At 41.7% G+C, this 16,411-nt stretch overlaps 1 protein-coding gene across 34 annotated transcripts in view; it reads right to left on the bottom strand.

Annotated features, from left to right (window-relative positions):
* Positions 1–16,411, bottom strand: part of LOC122060584 (ubiquitin C-terminal hydrolase 13-like) — a 108,766-nt gene that overhangs the window by 51,134 nt on the left and 41,221 nt on the right. The window lies entirely within an intron of this gene.

Below are 16,411 nucleotides of genomic sequence, written 5' to 3'. Positions count from 1 at the left end.
GGGTGAATAAGAAATTCATCACCAACGAGGGAGAAAAAGGGGAGGGGGGGAATATAAACAACCCCTAAGGGCAAAGAAGAAAACAGAAAACCGGGCGGGCGGGTGGGCGGGCGGGGATGCTACAGTCCAGAGTGGAAAGGGGGGGAGGGGGGAGACAATAAGCACTGAGGCCCCAAGAGAAGACCAGGTGAGAGTTCATGGACGACTAGGAAACAGGACAGAGGCATGAGGGCAAGTTTGGAGGTGACCTCGAAGTAGACGGCATTCCAAATCTTGGAAAAAGATCTAGAGTTGGAAGTCTATATACGGAGGTTACGCTCCATCCAAATGTGGCTAATGGCAGCAATTCTCTATTATGCTAACAATAACAATTATTAGAATAATAATACCAAGGTTTTCTGGAAGTGGTGTCATTTCTTCTGCATGGATGTCAAGTTTCTGGTTGTATCAATTCTAGATATTTTCCAGTACGGATTTGATTGAAGATAGTAACGGTTGCTTCTGGTTTTGTTTGCTTCACCATACTCTTGTTTTCAGCGGTAGTATCAGCCCTTAGATGAATGACCAATCTCCCCATAATCCATCCTTTTAGCATGTTATTCTGGGTCTGAGTCATCCTCCTATAAGCAAACTCTAGGCCCCAAATCCCAACTCCTATCAGAAACGGATCCAGCCCAATCAGCATCGGAATAACCTTCAATCCTCAAGTGATAGTTCTTGGCATACAAAAGTCCTTTTCCTGGAGAGAACTTCAAGTATCTGAGGATACGGTACACAACATCCATGATCCAAGTGCCCACTCTTGGGTATATTCATAAACTGGCTCACAACTCCCACTACATAAGAAATGTATAGGTGAGTCAAAGACAGATAAATCAGCTTCCCCACTAGCCTCTGGTATTTTCCTACATCAACAAGGGAAGGACCACAATCCTCTTCTAGCTTATGATTCTGCTCATTAAAAGAATCATAACATTGATTATGATGATACACATTGATTGGAAGGACCACTCACAAATGTTTACATCCCAACATTCCTATTTCCTTCAATAGATCTAGAAAAAATTTTCTCTGGCATACATTGATTCCCTTCTTAGATCTTGACACTTTAATACCCAAGAAATATTTCAAGTGTCTTAGATCCTTGATCTCAAACTGTTTAGCCAAATAAGCTTTCAACTTAGTTATCTCCTCCTCATCATCTCTAGTTACTACAATATCATCAACATACACAATCAGTGTTGTGATGGTGCAATTACCTCTCCGGGTAAATAATGTGTGGTCTGCTTGGCTCTGGGAGTATCAATTTTTTAGAATGGCTTGTCTGAACCTCTCAAACCAAGCCGTTGGTGATTGCTTCAGACCATAATGTGCCTTCTTTAGAAGACACACCTTCCCATCGACTCCCGGAACCTTGAAGCCAGGAGGGGACTGCATATACACTTCCTCCTCTAAATCTCCATGGAGGAAGGCATTCTTCACATCTAATTGATATAGGGGTCAATCTATGTTTGCCCACAGGAGCAAAGGTCTCCTGATAGTCAATTTTATACACTTGACTATACCCTTTGGCCACCAATCTTGCCTTGTACCTCTCAATAGCACCATCTGATCAGTACTTGACCGTATAGATCCATCTGCATCCAACTGGGATTCTCCCCCTGGGAAGGTCAACTAGCTTCCAGGTACAGTTCTTCCCAAGAGCCATCATTTCCTCTAACATAGCTTGTTTCCACTTGGGATCTAACATAGCTTCAGTAACAATTTTGGGAATGGAAGCAGAAGAAAGGGCAACTGTAAAAGCAACACTTGTAGGAGAGAGAGCATCATAGAAAACAAACTAGGCTATAGCATTAGTACAAGCTCTCTTACCCTTACGAACAACAATAGGAAAATCCAACTCGAAATGAGGAGAGGAGATGCTACCTGACTGAGGAAGAGGAAGCTCAGGATGTGGATTCAAAGAGGACTCTTGGCAGGTCTTCTTTGTCCTTCTTGTGTACACGATAATAGGTGCCTTCTCTGTACAAGGGTCATCCACAGTAGCAACATCATCCACCTCTTTATGTTTACCAATATCAAGGGAAAAAGAAGTAAGAGGCAATGGGGTAAGAAATGGAATGGCATCAGCAGCCTTCTCACATTCATTTCCATTCTCCCCCTAAAAAGGATGTTCATGAGATACAAAGTAAGAGACAGACTCAAGAAATGTCACACCTTTGGAAAGAAATCTCCTGTGAGATGAAGGGTGATAACACTTGTAGCCTTTGGTGGTGGAACAATACCTAAGGAAGAGGCATTTTAAAGCCTTGGGATCAAGTTTGGTATGGGAGGATTTGTTAACATGTATATAACAAACACATCCAAACACCATGGGAGGAAGAGGGAAACAGAATATTGAGGAGATAAGAGTGCAATTGGGTTTTGAGACCCAAAAATTTTGGTAGCTATGCGATTGATGAGGAAAACCGCAACAAGAATGACTTCAGACCAAAAAGTTTTAGGAACATGCATACCAAATAACAAACTTCTACCAACTTCTAACAAATGGCGATTTTTCCTCTCAGTACCCCATTATGTTGGGGTGTATCAACACACACAAGATGGAGGATAATACCAATGTCAATAAAAAAGTCTTGTAAACCACCATACATGTACTCCCCCCCTTTATCAGACCGGACAATTTTGATCCTGGTTTCAAACTGGGTATAGACCATTTGATAGAAGTTTTTAAAGGCATCATAAACATCACTTTTATGCTTCATAAGAATGGTCCAAGTACAACGAGAAAAATCTACAAAAGAAAAAAAAAAATAGCGATGGCCAAACAGGGAGGTAGTGGGATAAGGTCTCCAAACATCAGTATGCACAATATGAAAAAGAACAGTGGATCTATTACCATGATAAGGATAAGATGAACGACAATGTTTAGCAACAGTACATGGTTCACAATGAAATACATGAATAGAAGAAAAAGATGTAAACAAATGAGGCAATTGTTTCCTCATAATAACAAAAGATGGATGTCCCAAACACTGATGCCAAAGCATCACAGAGTCTATAAAGCTAGCATCACTACGGCCACATGCATAGGATTGTGGTTTAGGCAAAAATGGTAACTGCAGCTCAAGACGGTATAGGCCACCCTCCTCACGTCTACTGCCAATAATCCTCTTCGCCCAAAAATCCTAAAAAAGACAATGACAAGGAAAAAAGGAGATACAACAATTCAGGGTCTTAGTTAAAGTGCTCACAGACAATAGGTTCAAGGTGATGCAGTTGGGCGATGGATCTAGGGAAAGTTTAGTTTTGATTTGATTTTCTTTTGGTTTTAGAAACAATTTCTTTTGGAATTATTTAGCTTCTAATTTTATATTAGTTTCCATTTAAAATTAGTTACCATTTTGATGTTTGAGTCTTCTTTTATGAGCCATGTATACTCTAGTAATGAACAGATTTGAAGAATTTTGAAGAATTAGAACTTCATTGATAAATTTGTGTGTCCCATGGTTGCCGACCCTCTTTTCCTCCCCCTCTGAGACTCACTTTCTTCTCCCTTCTTTTCTCTTCTTCCTTATTTCGTCTTCTTTTTTTTCTTTTCCTTATGTTATTCTTCTTCTTTTTCTGGTTTGCTTGTTTTTTTTTTTTTTTGGTTCAGTCCAGGCGGTACTGGCAGCCAGTGAAGGAGTTCGAACTCCAATTTGGGGCATCAGTGCTCCCCCTTGGGGGGATTTAAACCCTAGCTTCCATTCCAAGCTTTTGTGAGTCAGCGGACAAAACATATGAAAACCAGAACTCAAATTTGAGTCCTCTGCCAGGTTCAGGTCACAGAATCCCCCCCGAGGCTATAACATCTCCTTCTGAACTGATATTGGTTGTAATCAAGAGCAATCTGAGTTTCGATCTCTCTCCCAAAGTTTCGGTTTGGTTGGATTACAATTGTGAGAACTCTGGGATCAAAACCAGTAAGAGGTTTCATTTCTAACGTCTTGTTCGCTAACGTTACCTAAGGTTGAAGATGATGTTTCCTTTATTTACACTCTTTTAACCCACTTTTTTTAAAATTATAGAATAAAGCCCTTATGTTTAATTTTCAGTTCTAAAACTACCCTAGCTGCCATCTAATTACTTCTAAAGCCCTAATTGTTTCTGAAATTACAAGAATGGCCCTCAACCATTATACTTGAGTTTAGTCTTGCCATCTAGTTGAAGCTCTATTTACAATTCTATCATTCTATTTTTGGGTTGAGTTATTTGGTCATTATTGTGGGCCTAAGCGATTCAATTTCAATCTTTGGAATCCGGATCATAAGGTTAGGGTCATAAAGAATAGAAGCATGTGAAATGGTAGAGGTAAGGGGAATACTGCCTTTACTAGAGATAGTGGAGAAAGTACCACCAGCTACACGGACCTTATCCTTACCAAAGCAAATGGAGTAAGAGCCATAGTAATGGGACGTACTGGCCATGTGGTCAGTGGCACCAGAGTCGATGACCCATGACAGGGCTGTGGAAGGCGCAGAGGTGGTGACATGCATAGCGGAAGCTTAGGCATCCTATGAGGTAGACGGGCCATCAAGCTGACACATGAACTGACGAAGCACTGCAATATCATCCCTAGAGAAGGAGCAGGTATCTGTCTGTGCGAGGCCTCTAGTATCAGACTCTCTCATAGTAGCATGGGTTGTAGCCCCTCCTCTGTGGCCACCACATGTGCCAGTAGATCAGCCACATGTACTAGGACAGCCATGAAGGACCCAGCACCTCTTCGAGTGTGGCCAGGTTTTCCACAATGGTCACAGTGTCGTCTATCCCTGTCATTTCCACAGGATGCCTCCACGCCAGTCTCTGTGAGTAGTAGAGAAAAGAACAGAGCGCTCAAGTGAAGGTGTAGAATCTATGGAACCTCTCCTAGTTTCCTCACTCATAAGGCAGCTACACACCTCATCAAGTGTAGGTAGGGGTGACCGGCCAAAAATTTGTATCCGGATCTGCTTATATTATGAATTCAGCCCACTTAGAAGTATTAGGACACGCTCTTTTTCAAAAGATCTATTGAGCTTGGCTTCATCATCAGGATTGGTCAAATGAAGATCTCGATAATGGTCATACTCCTCCCAGAGTCCTATAACAGTGTTATAGTAGTCAGAAAGGGACTTAGTCCCTTGCTTCATGGAGAGTGCTTGCTGAAGAAGCTGATAAACCTTCACAGAGTCACCTACCCTGTCATAAGTCCTAGAGACACTATCCCAAATATCCTTGGCAGTTTCCTTCCGTACAAATCTCCTACCTATCTTAGGTATCAAGGAGAACAATAGCAAAGTCGTGACAGTAGAGTTTGTAGTTTCCCATTTCTGGTACCCAGTGTCTACGACAGCGGGAGCCTTGATAGCCCCAGTAATATATCCTAGCTTCCCTCTACTCTGTAGGGATAGCTTCACAGAATGTGACCAATCCAAGTAGTTGGTACTATCCAACTTCATAAGAGAAATCTGGGTGTTAGGATTGTAAAAGACAATCGAACTGGGGCTGGTACTACTCGACCCCAAAAAAGCCTTAAAAAAAGCCTTAAAAAAAAAAAAAAAAAAAAAAAAAAAAAAAAAAAAGGAAGAAAAAGAAAAAGCAAGCTAGTTGTTCATAGAGGCTTGAGGCAAAGCCAATAAAAAACCACTTCAACTATGGAACTTCATTCAACAACCATATACAAGCATCATAGGAGAGAGAACATCTAGAAAACAGAACCAAAACACAATCTACCATCCATTTCAAACCATATAACTTGAAAAAACAGAACCTGGCGATACCTGGAAGCAAATAGAAAATGGAGTAGAACTCTAACAACACACAAAATCAGGGAGAGAGGCTTGGGAAGTCAAATACCCCCGAGTGATTCTTTTGAGCCACTCTCCCAACCCAGCATGGATGAGATCGAACCAGGCATGGACGATAATGCTGTGATGGGTTTCTCCTCTATGTGTGAGCTCCAATCTGTATTTGTAGCCTTCAAATCTCCCTCCAAGTGTCTTCAACTTGTTTTCACAACTCCATTAAGCTTTCTTGTATATTTTTTTTTACATAGTATAGCCTCTAATGGACCCCTCTTTCTTTTAAGGTTCCAAGAGAGACTTAAAGAATGGAGCATGAAAAGATTAGTCGACTCTCAAACCTTTGTACACCTCCGATACCAAGTTAGAAATAAGAAGTACCAAGGTTAGAGGCGAGGGTAGAAGATGGAAGAGAGGAAGGAAGAAGGAGAGAAGATGAGAGAAAGAGAAGCTACGGTGGGAGTAAAATCGTGAATGAGCTCTTGCTCATCTCACCCAAATTAGATTCAAATATTAGTTTGGCGAATTACATATTCCTCCCTTAGGGAGGTGAAAGGGAAATAAGAGAAATTACATATAAGGACAGCTTAATATAAGACAGTTCCTAATGTACCCCTAACACATATTCTAACAGTTTCAGACCTAGTTCTTATGCCACCGCCAGGTCATGTTCCAGCATAGTCCTAGTGAACTTCAAGCAATTGAATCCAGCGAAAAACTGTTGGAAACAATAGTGTTTTGGGTTAGCAATTTTCGCTTTAAGTTTGACGTCGGTTGGCCTCCAATCAATTGAGATCCATCTCCCACAAGTTTACCCTTACCACTGGTTTTGTTCTTGTTGTAAGGTTGACGACAACCTTCGTAGGTGGATTTATTAAACCCTTATTTTCTGATTTCCATAAATACGTCTTCCATTACTACCAAGTCTCTCATGTCCTTATTTTACTTTCCAATGAGAATTTGATGTATCTACCAAAATTGCCATCAACTTTGGATTAATTAAGCTATATTGTTTGGAGTGGATCCATACCAAACCCAACTGGGATCGTTGACCAAGGTTCTACATCAATTTAGGATTGTATAGAGTAATTACAGTAATGCCATTGGTATTATTTTCATGGTGGGCCCTCAATCACATCAGTTTGTGTTACATTTTTTGGAAATTTCAACTTTGCATTGGAGATTATTTGTTCAGATTTATTAGCAAAAAGGGGGAGATTAAAAAATATTTTATTATGGCGCTCTTGGTTATGGAATTCTTTATATTGATCATCCTTTGTGATGGTAGTTGCTGAAAATTATGTGTCCACGTGTAATGCTACACCTGAGGGGGAGATTGGAGTTGGAGTATTATTTGCCCAATTAGAATTATTATCTACTCAATAGGAGTTCTTATATGCTCAAGTCATCAATGATTGGAGTTATTGTCTGCTAAAGATTATTTCAGTTGAAGAATGATTTATTGTCAAGTATCTGCCCGTGTCCCTAGCAACAATTTTATCTTTTGAATATGGTTATATTCAGGGACCCGATGTTGTCTTGTATATTCAGCAATCTGATGTTGTTTGGTCCCACCAACCTGATGTTGCTAGGTCCCACCAACCTGATGTTGCTAGTTTTGTTGGAGTGCCTTCTTTGGGAAGGGCTTTTGATGTAACAATTGGATGGCTACACTTTTGTTGAGATGCCTCCATTGGAAAGGGCTTCTGGTGTTGCTGGTGTTGCTATGATATTTTTTGGGGTTGTGGTCAGTGTTATCTACAGCCTATTTTGTCTGTTGCAGGTAGTTTTGCTTGGTTTATTCGAGACGACATTCTTTTTATCTATCACAATTTAATGTGTTTGAGCAGATATTATTGTTGGCTTTATGATGGTTGAGTGGAGTTCTCTCTATGCCCATTAGAGTTTTTGATGGTCCAAACTGAAGCTTTCTTTTGCCATATGTATACTCCAGCTTGAGGGGAAGAGGTGAGTAGTACTAGTCTCACATCAATTCCAAGCGGGAAAATCCCTTTCCTCATATAAATGTGAGCACCTCCTCTTACTAGATTTGTCTTTTGAGATTAAAATTTACATAGTATGGGTCATTAGTTTTATAGCTCTTTAGTTATTGCAATTTTAATTAACCTTTATTTCTATAGATCGGAATTATAGTGCTTCTCCATTCATCTGGCATAGTGCTTCTGTTCATAAGCTTGTAAAAAGGATAGGTCAACCAAGATACCCCACATAATTCTAAGCTCTTCCACACTTCTAGTGGGACTTCATCAAAGCCTGGTGTATCTTGCATACTTTTATCTATCTTAAGGCTTTTTTAACTTCAGCCACTCTTAACATTTTGTACTTATCTATGCCATGTGGTGTCTTGATGAGTAATGCAATCTTCTGGGCCTTACTTAAAACATCTCCATTTACAAGGCCACAAAAATTCTTTTTCCCCTTATCTTCAGAATGTCCTCATCCCTTACAAGGACTTTACCATCTACACTTTTAATACATCTCACATGGTCGTGATCTCTAGTCTTCCTTTCTCTCATTTTGGCTATATCTTATACAAAGCTTTTGTCCCCTTTCTTTGTGTTTAGCCTAATATAAAGGTCCACAAATTTCATCACCCTTGATATCTCAACAATCTCCTTAGCTTCTTTCTGGAAACATTATACCTCCCTAGTCATTTGCCATTCTTAATGGCTACCTAAACCTCATCATCCCACCACCAAGTCTCCCTAGGGGCCTGATTAATACACTTTGCTCCACTAGAACTTCTTTAACACCTTCTTAATACATGACGTCATCTCGTTACACATGGTAATGGTGCGTCCCTCAAAGTCCCACTTTCCTTGTTTGCCACTTTATTGGTAAAGGTATCTAGGGAATCTCCTATTAATCTCCACCACCTTATCAATGATACTAATAATAATAATTATAGTAATCATAAAAACAATATTTAAATAACAGTAAGAAGAAACAAAATAATAATAGTAAATAACTAATAAAATTATTGATAAAGTGGTTTTTATACTGACTCCTCTAGATCTGGCGCAGTATCCTCTCCTCCAAACCTATAGCTCTAGATGCTATTTCTTGCTCCATACGAGATTGATCCTCGACCGCTCTGGTTGGACCCCTAGCACGCCTCCAACATCCTCCTCTCTATGATCTCCACTAGAATCATATATTCATCTGGCCTGAGTAGATCTACCAAAGTTGCCTCCATCTCTCAGGGCAATTGGTCTCCCTCTTCCTCCACTCCCCTTATTGCCCGTTCCCTGGGGAATCATCAACTGAATAGGGGGGAATCAAGGCGAGCTTAGAGGAGACATCAAAGCAGATGGCACTCTAAATCCTTTTTTTAGATGGCATTCCAAATCTTATCCGAGTGAAGGAGGACCCATCGAGAGGTGATGGGTCATGGCCGATAGGAGGGTTGATGGGTTAGAAAGGTTGACGAGTAGAGGAGGGTCGAGGTATAAGGGTCGGGAGGATCCAAAAGGGAGTTGCTAGAAAGGTGTTTCAGTAAAAGAAGATCTAAAGAAGGTGGGCCAAAAAGGGGGGGCCAGAGCAAGAGTGGACCAGGATGGTAGATAATAAAAGTTGAAGGAAGAGGGAGAAAAGGAGGGAGAGTGTCGATGGTGGTATAAGTGTCTTAAAGCAGGAGAAAGGGTTAGACAAAGGAAGAGCGGGGGGTTCCGAGGTAAACGCAAGAGCCTGCAGAAGGAGGACGACAGACTGCAGGGCTGAAGATGGAGGGCGTGAGTTAAGGATGGCTGCACCAATGTTGAGGAAGGAAGGGCCCTTCAGATGAGGTGGAGGAGAGGGAAGAAGAGGAATCAGTATCAGAGCCAGAGCTAGAGGGACTAGATAAGAGATGGAAGGGGTTTGGATAAGCAGTTAGAAGCAAAGAATCCAAAGGTCCTACAGAGGCGGGCCTGGAGCAGGGGGAGACTGTTTTCTGAAGGACGAGGATCTGCCATGCGGCTACGAATCCGATGAAGGTTCCGGTGATGCTTTCATCAACTAGTGAATTCTTTAGGCGGCATAGGAGCAGAACGCTCTGAAGCTTCAACTGGAACAGGACTGACATCAGCAAGGATGGCTCTTAGAGCACAACTTTGAGTCTAATGCCTAGTCTTGAAGTCCACTATGGTGAAAGCAAGAAACCGATCCCATTGCCTGACGAAAATGGGTTTTTTGCCAACCATCCAGGGACCTCCATTGAGGGCAAGATTTTCTCCACATCATTTGGAAAGTTGAAGATGAATAATCCATTATCAAGGAGCGACATCAAAATATGCCAGAGGTTTTCCATTACCGAGAAAGGGAGGACTTCACTATGGTAAAAGGCGTCCTATTACCAAGAAAATGATTGATCCATTTGGACTTCACTATGAGAGAGAAGATCTTACGCCACACCCAGGAGGAGTCTGAAGGAGTATTCATGGTCCAAAAGGAGCCTTGCTTAATTATATTAGAGTACACCCAATCCACCCAGATGCATTTCTTTTTAGAAGCCACTTTCCAGATGAGCTTTAAGATTCCTGCATTATTGACATCCTTGATTCGCCTAAGACCGAGGCCTCCTTCATTTTTGGGAAGGCATGCCACAACCCAACTGATGGGGCGAAGGAATCTAGTTACCATTGCTTCTAGATCCATCTCCTTTAGCATTGGGGACGGCACTTCCATCCTTCTCTGGCATGACCCTTGGCATCCTGTGGGAATCCTCTCGAATGTGCTCTCTGCTCGTAGCATCTACAGCTCCGGGTTGTCTAGGCAGGCTAGGGTTGCAGACATATTATCCTCTGGAGTCCAGGCCCCGCCAGCCCCTTCCTCTCCTCAGATTGCTGAGATTTGGGATAGTTTGCCTCTTATAATGATTCAACCATTTGGCTCCACTCCTCAAATGGGCTCTTCAGTATCAAGTCTGCTTCGGACCATATCAGATTGCATGTGAATCCAGCCCCATGGCATAGGCTTCTTTGGTTCAAGCATCATATCCCTAGACAAAGCTTCACAGCGTGGAGGGTCTTAATGAAATGCCATCCTACGCAAGCCATCCTCATCTAGAGAAGTATCCCAGTGTCCCCAACATGCTATCTTTGCGGTTTTGAGCCTGAAGACATTGATCTCTCTTTTTTGCTTGCCCTATCTCCCTCTCCATCTGGAGTTTTGTCCTATCCAAGTGCTGGCCCGTGAGAAGAAGAATTCTCCCTTTTCATAGGGAGTGGATCTGGATCGACATGACATTCCAAGGGAAGACTATCCACGATCTGGTTGCCAAGCTTGCTTTTCGTGCTTCAATCAACCAAATCTGGATGGAGCGCAATCATAGAAAATGGACGTCCAACTCTCGGTCTCTGGAAAAGATTTGGAGCTCCATATTTTCTGATGTTAAAGCAAAGATCTCTAAAGTTGCTATCACATGTCTCCCTTCCCCTAGACATTGTCGCATTATTGATTCCTGGGAGCTTCCCACCTCTGTTTTTAGGACTCTTCCATCCTCATGAGGGCTAAGGGTTTCTTTACTTCTCCCTCCCCGTAAGGGGCTTGTATGTATCTTCTTCTCTTTGGTAATGAATTATTTATTCACCCAAAAAAAAATAACCGACAAGGCAGTTTTCCCACAGGTGTGTGGTATGTTTGATATGTGCATGTGTGGTATGATTGCCGTTATTTGTGGAATGATGTAACATTATAATTTGCATTATATTTACGGATACGTAGTGATTGGGTTTGTGATCATAAGTGCCATGTGTTATGTAGTGAATCTTAAACTATGATGAAAGTGTTGTCGTGTAAATGTGGAAAAGGTTTTAACCTATACATGGAGAATCTATCGGTGTTTTCACGTGTAACTAAAGAGTGATATCTTGTGAGAGTGCAATTGAGAAAGTGTGAGGGTAAATAGATAGTTGTGTACCAGACCAGAGGGTTGTTCCTTTAAGCCATGGAACTTATACCCATTGTGCGCAATGAGTATATTTAGTCACATAGTGGCAAGTCTGGTGACGACAATGTGATTTGTGTGATAAAGGGGAACGAGTTTCCTAATTGTATTGGGGGTGGTGGCACCTTATTTCCCTCATTGTCGGCTAAAGGGTGATGAAAAGGGATAGTTACAAATGATTGTGTTATATTAAAATGGTGATTTTGAGAAACTAAATGTATTTGTTTTCACCGTGGTATTTTATTTGGTTGTTACAGTGTTGTGTTCTTACTATATTCGTTCTTACTGGGCTGACAAGCTCACCCCATTATTTAATAACAAATATGATTGAGATGGAGGTATGCTTGGAGCAAAGTTCGAGGGTGACTCGAAGATTTCTTTATTGGTTTTTACTTTTTTTTTCTTAGATTGATGTAGTAGGGATAAATTTGAGATGTAAACTTTGATAGTTAGGTTTTGAAATTTTAACAGTGACATACCTTAGATTGCCACCAGTAGGAGTTATTTGAGATTTATGACAATGATTGATTATTTTGTTTGACTTGAAATAGATGAAAATTGTTATGGATGTTTGTTTGTATCTATTGATCGTTTGATCAGCGCACGTAAGGGTTGTACCCTTATTTGGCATCTGGGTCTGGGTCTGGGTCTGGGTCTGGGTCTGGGTCGTGGTCGTGACAGCATAAGAAAAGGGAAAGCAAGAAAGCCAAGCTTTACTAAAAAGAACTCGACCCAGCTTGCAGGCGATGCGGTTGGCACCAATCCTTTTTCCGTGCCAGGTAAACTTGATACCTGACCATCTGAGATCGTTACGATTGGCGTCCTCTAAATAGGAATTATAACCATCGACAGATGTGGGATTGATTGAGGAGCCATCAAGCTTCTTGTGGACATACCTAATCACATTGAAGTCACCTCCCCAACCCTAAGGGAGGGAGCCAATCTGAGAGGCAACAAGCCTAAGGAGGGCTCTAATAACTACTAAGGCCATAAAAGAAGAAAAGAAGAGGGGGCTGCCACCTCTAGGATCCATAATGGAAATGTCAATGAATTGAGAAGACGAAGAGATTTCAAAGATCCGAACCTTCGAAGCGTTCCACAAAATCCAAATTCTACCATTAGGACTAGAGGAGTAATTAGAGAGAAGACACCAACAAGGAGCTATTAATGAACAATCCGGGTAGCATTGGCTTCGGGAACCTTTGTTTCAAGAAGACAAGGATGGATTTTGAATCTTTGAGACGAGAACGAATCTCAGCTTGCTTAGCTACAGAATTTAGCCCACGGACATTCCATATGGTCCAGTAATTCATATGGAAGGGAAGGAGGGGGCAACAAGGCCTCCGAGGAGCTGAGGCTAGCAAGGCCAATATGTGAGTGAGGTCGACTCCGATTACACCTGCGGCATTCTTTGAGAGGGGGGGGAATCAGGGAAAGCAACAAGAATGCCAGCAGGATTAACAAAAGCTTGAGGGAGAGGATTAACCTGTGAATGGAGCATGTCCAATGCTGAAGGGGTGTTGAACAGGGAGAAGTTAGTGGAATGATCTTCAGAGGCTGGGAGAGCCATAGCGGTAACTAAATCACGGTAAATCACCATAACAAGTTAAGGAAGACGAAGTCGAGGACTACAAAAGTTGTTGGTGAGAAGTTGTGGCCGTAAAGGAGGAAATGGTGGCCAGCAAGATGAAAGAAAGGTAGTTGGAGACAACGATTAAAGGTGGAGGCAATAGGCCGGCATGGCTGAGAGAGCCAGACAAGGTTGGGGCAGAAGTGGCAAGGTCCTACTTTTGCTTGAAGTGCAAAGCAAGAGGTGGCAGTGTCGATGCAGGGACGTCACAGAGAGGCTGTTGGCATAAAAGGAGGCGAGGCATGACCACTATTAGTTAAAACGCGTTTAAAACGCGGTTGCGTTTTTTTGCCGTTTAAAACATGTTTTCCTGTATGCTATTATGCAATACGGAAAAAAAGGGAAACGGAAAAAGAATCCGTTTTAAACGTGATATCCATTTTTTAAGGGAAAAATAGGAATTTTATTAAAAAATTAATTAATTTATTTTAAAAAAAAAACTATTAGTAGAAGTTAAGAGTGAAGACAATATAGTACTTGGTTTTTCGTTTTTAACTTCCGTACTATCTATAGGAAAAAAATCTCATCTTCTTATAGCCCATTAAGTAAGGAGAAGCTAAAACTAGAAACATCTCATTTTCTTGTAGCCCATTGGGCTATTTTATCTTAGGACTCCCAGAGCACTTGGAACATTAGATGCATGTATACAGGTAATAATCTCTCAAATTGCATGAGTCTACTACCCTTTTTTTGGTTTCGTTTTTTTGAAAACTACACGTTTAATACTCGTACCATTCGTTTTCGTCCGTTTGCAGTTCCCTGTTTTTTTGACCTTTTCTTAACCGTGTTGTTCATCGTTTTTATCTGTTTAAAACCCATACCATAAGTTTCTGTTTTTTTGCCGTTCCCGTTTTAACTAACAGTGAGCATGACCAAGAGTTGCAGACAACAATAGTAGAAGAAATCCAACAAGCGGAATTGCTAGGGCTAGCTCTTGCAGTGGAGGTGGCGGTGGACGTGACATGGGCTTGCTCTTGTAAAGGGGAGAGAGCAAGGGAAGGGGGCAGATTAGCATAGATTGGCTGGTTGTGGACCTCAGTTGGAGTTGTTGAAGTTGTGGTAGGTAGGGTAGGAGAAGGATAGGCGCCTCAGTTGCTGGTGAAGACATGGTTGAAAGAGATTGCTGGTGGAGAAGTGGCAAAGCAAAGGAAATCAGGTTCAAATCTGTCACAATAGGCAAAGGGACAGAGGAGCAACGAGAGGGGTGTTCAGGTGGAGGAAAGGGACCTAGAGACGACAAAGGGGTCGGCGGCTCAGGCTGATGTAGATGGTGGCCCACATGGCTGGGGAAAGCTAAGGTATCGTAGGCAAGAGGAGAAGGGGTGGTGGGCCAAGTGAGAAGGTTAGAAGTGGGCCGAAGATGAGTTGGGTAAAGTAGAAGACTGGGTATGGTTAGGTTTAAAGAGGTGATTAGTCTTCCTAGAGTGGCCCAAACCAGAAACAGATAGGATGGAAATTTCGAAAGGAAGAGGGAGGGATGAGGTTTGGAGAGTAGACGATCAAATGTTGGCTTCTCGGGAAGGCGATCTTGAAGGAGCAGCATCCGATGGAGGAAAGGAAGCTGAAAGGGGAAAGGTCAGGACGCTACGATCAAAGGAGTGGGGACAGGGATTGACATGATGCACCAGACGCAGGACTGGCAGAATGCAGAGGAGCAAAAGGGTTTTGCCTAGCGGAATCCAAACGATGGATTGGGGGTCCAAAGGATGAGCCTTTAGACAACTTCTTGTGGCCAACACTGAAAGGAAGTTCCATTCTTTCTTCAGGGGAACGTGGCTTGAACTTGGAACAAGTCTTTTAGTGGTGACCAAACACTTCAAAAAATTATGCAATGAGGGGGGATCTAGTCGTAACAGATTTCTTGATGGAAGGAGTGACCCTCATCATCCATGACAAGCACCGACGAAGGGGTGGTGGTATCGGCCAAAACTTCAACGCATATTCTTACGCAAGATAACCTTTAGAGTCTTCTAGTTCTGACATCTATGACGAGAGGTATGCTTAGCCCTCTTTCACTAAAGGGGGATGGAGCAGCAGTCGATTTTGTGGAGCTGCATGTATCGATCACACTGGAGGAGAAAGATCGGTTCGTTTCCAATTTGCCAAGGCCTCCATCCAAAGTCTTGAGCATATCTTCTTCATTTGTGAAGTTAAACAAAAAGAGACCATTATTCAAAAAGTGAGTTAACCTTGAGCTTTCCACTGTTTGGTAAAGGAACTTTTCATAATAGGGAATGGTGGTCCGCTACCAAGGAAGTGACTGACTAACCAAAATTTCCATTTGGATATTTCATCATCGAGGAATCCCACAGGGTAATTGCCAAGTTTTTTGTCGCCAATGAAGGTGGGGAATACAAAGTGGAGAATTAGGTCTGTTTTGGAGGAGGGAGAGTTGGGATTGAAAAAGGAAGTCCAGGTTTTGGAGGTGTGAGGAGGGAGGCCAGACAGGGACATAAGGGGATAGGGAGGACACGAGAGGTCCTCGTCAGGGAGAGACGTAGGAAGGACAGAGGAGGGGAAGGGAGGAAGAGAGGTGCTGGAAGCCACCAGTCCTAACTCAGATCATACACTGGTAAAACAAAAAATAAAAAACCCACATTGATATCAATTGGAATAGAAATTTTAGCTCAAGCTATTTCAAGATTTCTATTCAGCTTGATTTTAATTTTTCTGGAATTTTCAAAAAATAATACCTACTCTAAGAAATTAAAATAAAAATCAAACCAAAGAGGGCCTTGTTAAAAAGAACATTCTTTTGTAAACCGAGTAAATAATTAAAAAATAGGGGGGAAGAAAGAGGATCAACATAACAAGATAAACAAATAATTCGCCAATAGCACCAAAACAATTATTTGAAAAAAGGGTGAACCCCCTTTGCTTAAGTGTACAATTTATCCCAATTGTGTCCTGATTATTCTATATTTATTTCATTTATAGAAAACAGATCCAATCCCAATTTCATTAATTGTTCTGGTAACCAATCAATTGTAATATCATAAAGTATAAATT

This window comes from Macadamia integrifolia, chromosome 14 (assembly GCF_013358625.1).
Source record: "Macadamia integrifolia cultivar HAES 741 chromosome 14, SCU_Mint_v3, whole genome shotgun sequence".
NCBI lineage: Eukaryota > Viridiplantae > Streptophyta > Magnoliopsida > Proteales > Proteaceae > Macadamia > Macadamia integrifolia.
This window is presented reverse-complemented; position numbering and strand designations above follow the sequence as displayed.